The sequence below is a fragment of the Lotus japonicus genome, chromosome 2 (assembly GCF_012489685.1).
Source record: "Lotus japonicus ecotype B-129 chromosome 2, LjGifu_v1.2".
Classification (NCBI taxonomy): domain Eukaryota; kingdom Viridiplantae; phylum Streptophyta; class Magnoliopsida; order Fabales; family Fabaceae; genus Lotus; species Lotus japonicus.
In genome coordinates, this window is record NC_080042.1 from 41058324 (window position 1) to 41066698 (window position 8375).

At 39.9% G+C, this 8375-nt stretch overlaps 1 long non-coding RNA gene across 1 annotated transcript; it reads left to right on the forward strand.

Moving 5' to 3' along the window:
* Nucleotides 1-2738: 2738 nt before the first annotated feature.
* On the forward strand, nucleotides 2739-4116 carry LOC130738004 (uncharacterized). The gene is made up of 3 exons (XR_009019089.1): nucleotides 2739-2771; nucleotides 3095-3207; nucleotides 3355-4116. It is a non-coding gene; the product is annotated as an uncharacterized LOC130738004 (long non-coding RNA).
* Nucleotides 4117-8375: the final 4259 nt, after the last annotated feature.

Below are 8375 nucleotides of genomic sequence, written 5' to 3' on the forward strand. Positions count from 1 at the left end.
TAAATATGGAAATCCGGGTCTTATGACCATTTTGGAATCCACTGAGGTCCGGTATCACGCCGTGTATTAACCTCAAAATGAGTGCATGAATGCAAGTGATTAGCCAAACAACGTCTCCGACCTCACCCGACACGTCGCCACGTGTTCTAGATAACTTAAAGTCTCTAAAAGAATACCCTAAGGTAAATGTCGATTCTGCGACAAAATACAATTAATCATAAACAAAAGAGTGCAACCACTCACGACAACTCTTCGAGTCATCAATGCTCTCACGAAGTCTCTCGCTTCTGTGGAGTCTCACACATTCACAAAGTCTCACGCTTCAGTGAAGTTTTATGCTTTCACAAGGTCTCACGCCTCAGTGAATTTACACACTTGCACGAAGTCTCACGCTTCAATGAAGTTTCATGCTGTTCACGAGGTCTCACGCCTCAGTGAAGATCCATGCTTTCCACAAGGTCTCACGCCTCAGTGGAGTATCACGCATTCACAAGGTCTCACACCTCCGTGAAGCTTCTCGGCTCATCCCTTGGATGGCTAAACAAACTGCTCCCAGAGCGAATGAGTATCAACATACCCAGAACTCGAAATCTTCTCAACACTTGGATCCGACGACACTTCTCGTTTTCCAAAACTAAACTTCAATCCAAAGCTTGCATCCGAGATTGTTATCTTTATTTAAAGGTTTAGAGGTTGTTTAATATCTTATGAATTTTCTTTATAAAAATAGCTCTTTTTAGTCTTATCGTATTTCCTATGAGTTTCAAAGTTCCCATAAACCCAAGTAATTCCCTGAGAAGGTCTCGATCCATTGGAGCATGACAAGGTCCGAACTCCGTTCGTCCTTTTAAAACTCTCTCAAAATCTCATAAAAATTCGGCATGACCTGCCCGTAAACCTCACTCTTCAGAATCTCAGGTACAAGTGGAATAGCATAAATAAAACAGCTCAGTCAAAAGCATAAACAGCATATTCCAACACATCCTAAGTTAACCATGTAGCACATAGCATGTGAATCATTTAGCACACAATATCATGGCCTCAAATACTCAACAAGGTCGGCCGAAGCCTCAGAGAACAATTCAGACATTTAGCAATTAAGTGCATAACACATAGATCAAGTCGAACTTGTCGACACCTAAAGCATTATCTAGTAATTCAGAGAGTAGCCCTCACCGGTGGGTCTTCCAGCTTCTTCCTCAATATGTTCTCCAAACTCTTCTCCTTGATTTCTTGGAATCTCCTCAAACGAACCTTAAGCAAAAATCACAGAAATCAACACCAAGAGTCAGAAACTCAGCAATCAAAGAGTCCTAGGGTTACACAGTACACTACTACCTCCTTGGTACGACAATCTAACGCGTTAAGACAAGTTTTCGAAAAATCGGATTCTCCTCCCCCCTTGATATAGCTCTCGGCCACTTTCCTTAATTGGGAGGGTCGGTTTTTCTTCGATCAAACTTGGTTCCTAGGTTAACATAAGCCGTAACTAAGACGGTTCTAGGCTCGGAAAAATTTTCGGATCGAAAACTGATATAGGGGCAGTTTGGTCATTATTTTTAGCTCAGAATTTCAAAATTGGATTTTTGAAAAACAAATTGGATGGGGACGTCCACAACGACGTTTATGACGACAAATCCTACTAGCACTAAGCCAAGTCGATAGATTAGAGCGTAAAGGTTGCGACTTTGCCGAAAAATGGGTATTTAGGGTAGAAATTGATCCCGGCGGCATTTCGTCGACATTTGACAAAATCTAATCCGCAGAACACGCTCAGGAGCATGCAGGGAAGAAGTTTAGACGCTGAAATCAGCTGATTTGAACAGTTTTTCAAAAACCTCAAAATTTTGAACTCAGAAAGTCGCAGGAGAAATGGACAGAAACGACGATTCGAAGGAGAGTATAGATTACCTACCTCGAGGTCTTCGATTAGTGACGATCGGTGAAGCAAACGGGCAAGAAACGACGAAGATCCGAATCTCTCTCTCTCTCTAGGAACTCGCGGTTTTGGGGGTGGGGGAAAATGGGTTTTTTCTCAAAAAATCAAATTTTCAAGCTATTTATAGGTTTTGGAAAAAACGGAAAAATGATTTTTTTGCGATTCCGATTTTTCCTGCGCGTTCCTCTGCGCATTCTAAGATAGGTTCTGGCGACAGAATTCCAGAACTCAAAATAGAATTCTTGGAATTAAACCAAAAGATCCGAAATCGGCATAAGTCGGTGTAAGTCGGTTTATCCCGAAAAACTACTTTTTGCAGTGATCGTCGGATGAGAAAACTTCCTTCTGAAGAAAGATTAGGAATGATGAGAGAAGTAGGAGAACGCGGGTGGAATCTTCATTTGAGTTTCCGGATAGAAAAAGTCTTCATCGTCTGTCGATCTTAGGTTTTTCGAACTATCAGGGATTCCGTTTCGGCAAACTTCCGAGAATTGGAATTTGACGTTCGTACTTTCCAGGATTTCCCATCGAAATGGTTGTTTAAGGACGGAAAAGAGAAGTTCTAACATTTCTCTGAGGATTTTTGGAATTAGTTTCCATCGTGTCCTAAAACGTAAATTAACTATTCACTAATACCTTCGACCTAGGATTAAGCGTATGTTAGTCGTGCTATAACTCTTTCGGTTTTTCGATACATTCTTGGACTTTTCCTGAACCTCTTTCCTTCCCAAATTTATCTTAATCAAATAACTCTTTTATTTTATTCACTTATCCAAAGCGTTAAAACTTGGGCCTTACACTTGCGGAGCCCTCAGGTCCAAGGAGCTTTAAGGTAATTTCTTTATATCTACTATCAGTATTTAGGGTTCAGCATAAATAAAAATGAAAATAAGCAAACCAGCAATAATACCTGCACACTTTTTATATTCATAAATTCTTCACAGATGGTAACATTTTGGTCCAGCTATAACTTTCTTTGAATGTTCTGTGATGAGTTCACCTTGGATTCAGTGAAGAGTTTGTGCTATTGTTATCATTATTGATATATTTAACCACTAATATCTATTAAGATTGTGATTTTTCACGCATCGAAAGCTTAATTTATGTTTTGATATTCATGGCTGACATGTTCATTTGATAATTGTGTTGTTTTAGGTATGAATCGCCTTATTGGAGATCCCTTGCCGCAAACCGCATTCAAGTTGCATGGAGATATAGACAGAAACGTCTGAGTCGTGTTAATTCCTCAGTAACAACTAAACATTGAGGTAGTAGTTGTAATGTTACATCTGATTTTTTTTGATAGGATAATGTTACATCTGATATTCTGGTTTGGCAGTTTTTTAATGTCGTTTTTGGGTTTAATATGAGCATATAGTGGCCAAACTTTATATTTGGATTGACTTGTGTGGCAGGTTTGGGCATCTTCTAGGTGTTAGTCTCCAAAGCATGAGTGATCCATCAGGTTCTTTGTAAACCTTTATTATCACTTCATTTATCAATTACTTTCATAATTCTTTGGTTTCATAATTCTGTGGAATTTGGATGTTCTGTTTCCCATATACATAATCCTTGATGCCAAAAGATCATGAAACTTGCTTTTTAAATACAATAGTATTCTTTCATCTTTTCTTTAGATACAAAGACTTGCATTGTTATCTAACTGTTAAAGAGAAATAATTATTTTGAATTGAAATTGTGTGATTTAATTATGTGTGATGACAAAGCTGTTGAAATTGAGCTATTTAAACTGCTTCTAGGGACTGTTATTTGCATTCTGAATTGCAGGTAACTAATATGACAAGGGGACTTATTGTTGATGCAGACTGGACTTTATCTATTATACATACTCATGTGTAGTTTAATATATATCCTCTTTGTCTTTGTGGAGCTTGGACTTTTTATGCATGGACTACATATTCCCACTGTTTTATAACCGTGGCAATAGAGGCCACATATTGCCACACTCTATTGCCACGGTTACGCACATGACCGTAGCAATATTTGGACTCTATTGCCACGGTTACGACGTAACCGTGGCAATTTCTGGCCTCTATTGCCACGGTTACCATTTACGACCTGTGGTAATAGGCTAATCAATTGCCACGGTTCTCCCTTGAACCGTGGCAATTGAGCAATTGCCACGCAAGCTATCGCCACGATTAAACCGTGGCGAAAGGGCGTGCGGAACCGTGGCGAAAAGCCTTTTCTGTAGTAGTGCATTATGCCACCGGAACCACTATTAGATCAAGATTTGGTTTTGTTATACATCTCTAGGTTTTGATGATAACAAGTATATATTTGTGTATGAACAACTTTGGTACTCTAACGTTTGTCTTTTATGTGTTTCACAAACATGATCTGACTCTGATTGAAAGATGAATTCATCAGAAGTCAAAGACCAAAGATTGACCAATTCAGAAGGAGCTGAACAAGCTATCCTTATCAGGATAAGATATTTCTAAACCTTAAACTATGATTTGTTTTAGTTTTTGTTCATCAAAATATATGGTTTTGTCATCATCAAAAAGGGGGAGATTGTTAGACCAAGATTTGGTTCTGTTGTACATCTCTAAGTTTTGATGATAACAAGTATATATTTGTGTATCAACAACTTTGGTACTATAACGTTTGTCTTTTATGTGTTTGACAAACACGATCTGACTCTGATTGAAAGATGGATTCATTAGAAGTCAAAGACCAAAGATTGACCATTAATCCGCTTCTGCACTCACTGCATTCTGATGAACGGTAGATTATTTCTTCAAGTTCTGAAGATGAAGCTTTGATATTGGGTTCTGAAGATCAAGTGCTGAAGACTCGAAGTTCTGAGTGAACGGTCAAAGACTCTGAAGACCCAAAGAAAGCTGGTTCTGAAGACCAAGTGCTTCTACTCTAAAGACCAGAAGTTCTGAAGTGAACGGTCTAGATGTTGAAGACTTGAAGTTCTGAAGATCCAAGCAACCTCGTGACTGTGATTAGAAGCTTCATAAGTTCCAATATAAAGTGCCTCTGAAGATCAGAAGTCAAAAGCAAAAGGATTTGTACAAGTGAACTAGGATAAAATCTTTGTGTCTTTCTTTTTTATCCTTTGCTCCTTCCATCCTTTGAAACCGAGAGATTTGCTTGAAATCTTAAAGGAAACGTTTTATTTGCAAATCCCCTTTTTAGTGTTTTTCATACCTACGACCACTAGCTGAACGGGTGCAAAGATCTGAATGCTAAACGTAGTGGTTCAGGAAAATCAGCTGCATTTAATGAGGCCTATAAATATATGGGAAAGAATATTGCAAAGGATATTTAGATCCCAAAGAAGAAACCCGTATTTAATGTGGGAATAGTCAAGGAGCATCAGATAATCAAAATATTATTGGGTCCGAGAAAACAAGATTTTGTGGGGAAGCATGGGAGAGAAATATGGAAAGTTTGGAAAAAAAAAACAGCTTTTCTTACATGTGGAACAGCACAGACTTGGTACAAATCTTTCGTGTTTGGAAGAAACGACAACAATGAAGACAAAGCCAAGCATTATAACAACAATGATTCAACTCCTAGCGTGCCGTACTCATAATGCGAGTTATATTTTGAAGGCTATCCCCATCTTCCAGTCATGTTTTTAATGATTGGGTTTGAATATTTTAAAATAATTGAGGAGAATGTTAGAGGTGCAATGAATGATGTTGAAAAGATCTTTATCAAGGATTTGATCCATGGAAAAAGCCAGATATTATCATCCTTTTGGAAATCCGTTGTGAGTTTAGCTGTCTTTGTCCTTTTTGGAACTCTCAGAGGTTGACTCCTACTTTTACGGAGGAATTCGTTGGCTTTATTTGCGGAATCTCTATGATAACAACAATTACTCAATTCCTAGCATGACGTAAACCTGATGCGAGTTAGATTTTGAAGGGAGTAATGATATATACACATCTCATTTTTTAAACACTTCATTTCCACCTCTTTTTATATCTATCTCTCATCTTATCATCTATCACATCTCATATTTTCTCTCTCTTACTTTTTCTTTTCTTCCTATCTCTCTCACCATTCCACCTCTCCACCTCAAAAGAGAGGTGTAGATGAAACATTACTCATTTTGGAGGCCATCCCCATTTCCAGTCATGTTTTTAATGATTGGGTTTGAATATTTTAAAATAATTGAGTGGGTTGTCCGAGGTACAATGAATGATGTTGGAAACCTCTTCATTAAAGATTTTATCCGTGTTAAAAAACTAGATATTATCATCCTTTTGGAAATATGTTGTTAGTTCAGTCGTATTCGTCCTTTTTGAAAGTTTCTGGGGTTGACTCCTACTTCTACGTAGAAAGTCGTTGGCTTTATTTGTGGAATCTGGGTGCTCACAAATAACGTATCTAATCTCTCATTTTTGCCCTTAGATATGCATCACGAAGTCATCTCCTTTAAAAATTGTAGGAAGACTTTTTCTTGGATTTGAAGTGAGGTATATGCCCCATAAGCTAGCCGAATGGGAGATGTTGTGGCAGCACTTGATTGTGTTGCATCAGAGCTTTGTGAAAACTGTCTTCTTGTACGGGATTGATGAAATTATTCATCCTTCATAAGTTCGTGGTGGGGTCTTCTTCGGGAATAACACTTTTAGTTTTTCAGCGATCTTGGATGAGTCTAGAATGGTGGATTTGAATGTAGTTGGCGATAAATTTACTTCGAAACATCTTCAAAAACATTGACAGGTATGCAAAGGAAATTGGATACTATAATTACTTTTGATCTGGTTTAGTATAAAGATGAATTGCAAAGAGAATATAGGAGTATTTTGAAGCTCAGATATGGAGCGCAAAGATAGAACCATGGGCAAGGAAGGCATTGGAACCGAAGTCTCCACCCCATGGAAAGTTAAGAAGACCAAAAGAGCACTACAAAAGAATCCCTTAAAGAATATATATAAAAATAAATCCCACCAAAACGTACCTGATTTAAGCCTCCAACACTATGTGAGGAATCAAAACAAAAGAGGAAATTAAATCACCATTTGATTAAGCTTTAAGAGACTTCCCTTCTCCACGTCCAACTGCAAAATGGAAGGAAACAAAACGACACTCTTTAACTCCCAAAAAGATATTTGCATAATTCATATTCCTCTTAAATGCTAGTTTTAACACCTCACACGCACCATCAACATGCATCTCATTAGATATTTGTAAATTCTCACTTTCATCCGACCAAACAAGAAGTGTAATTTTAGGGAGTAAAATCTCGTCAGCCGCCCTAGAGCCCCATGCTCATATATAATAACCATTTATCATAAACCATCTCCTCCTCTTCCGGTGAGAATAGTGCCATGCAAGGACCATTCGCCTTCCCCATCAAAACATCCCGCCATGACTTTGAAGGAAATCCAGGTTCACATCTTTTCACCACCAAAATTGCTACCCTGAATCTTCCACCCTCTTGGACAGAGAGTCTGAATCTACCACTGTCTTTTGATGCAAACAAGATCCACCTTTGATTGTGTTGCATCAGAGCATTGTGAAAATTGGCTTCTTGTAAGGGATTAATGAAATTCATCATCCTTTATAAGTTCGTGTTGCGGTCTTCTTCGGGGATAAATCTTTTAGATTTGCATATCGATCTTGGATGAGTCTAGAATGGTGAATTTGAATGTGGTGTGATCTAGGAGAGACCAAGCTACCCGTTGACAAGGGGTAGGTGAGGAGGGATCTGGACGTGATGAGGGGGCTCCAAGTAGGCAAGGTCCCGGGAGGGGCTCCTGCAAGACACTCCGATGCTAAAGTCAGTGAGGGAAGTTGTAAGAATGGTGAAGTTGGAGAGAATACGTTACCTTTAGATAGAAGGAGTGTTCCCTTTATATAGGAGAGGCAGGATTAGGGTTGGAGCCATGCAACGTCATGCATGGCTCGTACATGAGGGCATGGATCACCGTTGGATCCCCTGCAGAGGAACAGTGATCCAACGGTCTGGGGGGCCCTACGGACCTGCACCAGCCAACCTACCCCTAGGGTAGTTGGCCTAGGTCAACCCCTATGTAGTGGGCCCCGGGTTCCTTGTCTTCACCCTTAGTGGTGGGGCTCGGGAGTAGGGGGCTCTTGGCTTCCCCCAAACGGCCCCCTATCTGGGACTTTTGGTGGGTCCGGCTCTGTCCTAGGTCCCCTGTCCGTCCCCGGTCGGGGTTCCCAGAACAGTAGCCCCCTAGCCCTGGTCGGCTGTTCCAGCGGAGCGTGGGCTAATCGCGTCCTGGGCTGGTGGTGTCATGGAGGTGCTCGGGGTCGTTACGTAGAGGTCAAACATTTAAACTTTTATTCATTAATTTATTCATTAATGGTGGGGCCGTTTGGCCATTACATTTAGTACCCCTAGAAAGGGGGTGTTACTCGCATGGCGTTGTAGCGGAGGCGGACGGCCCTTAGGTCCCTGTCGAGACCCTCTCGTACGGCCAGA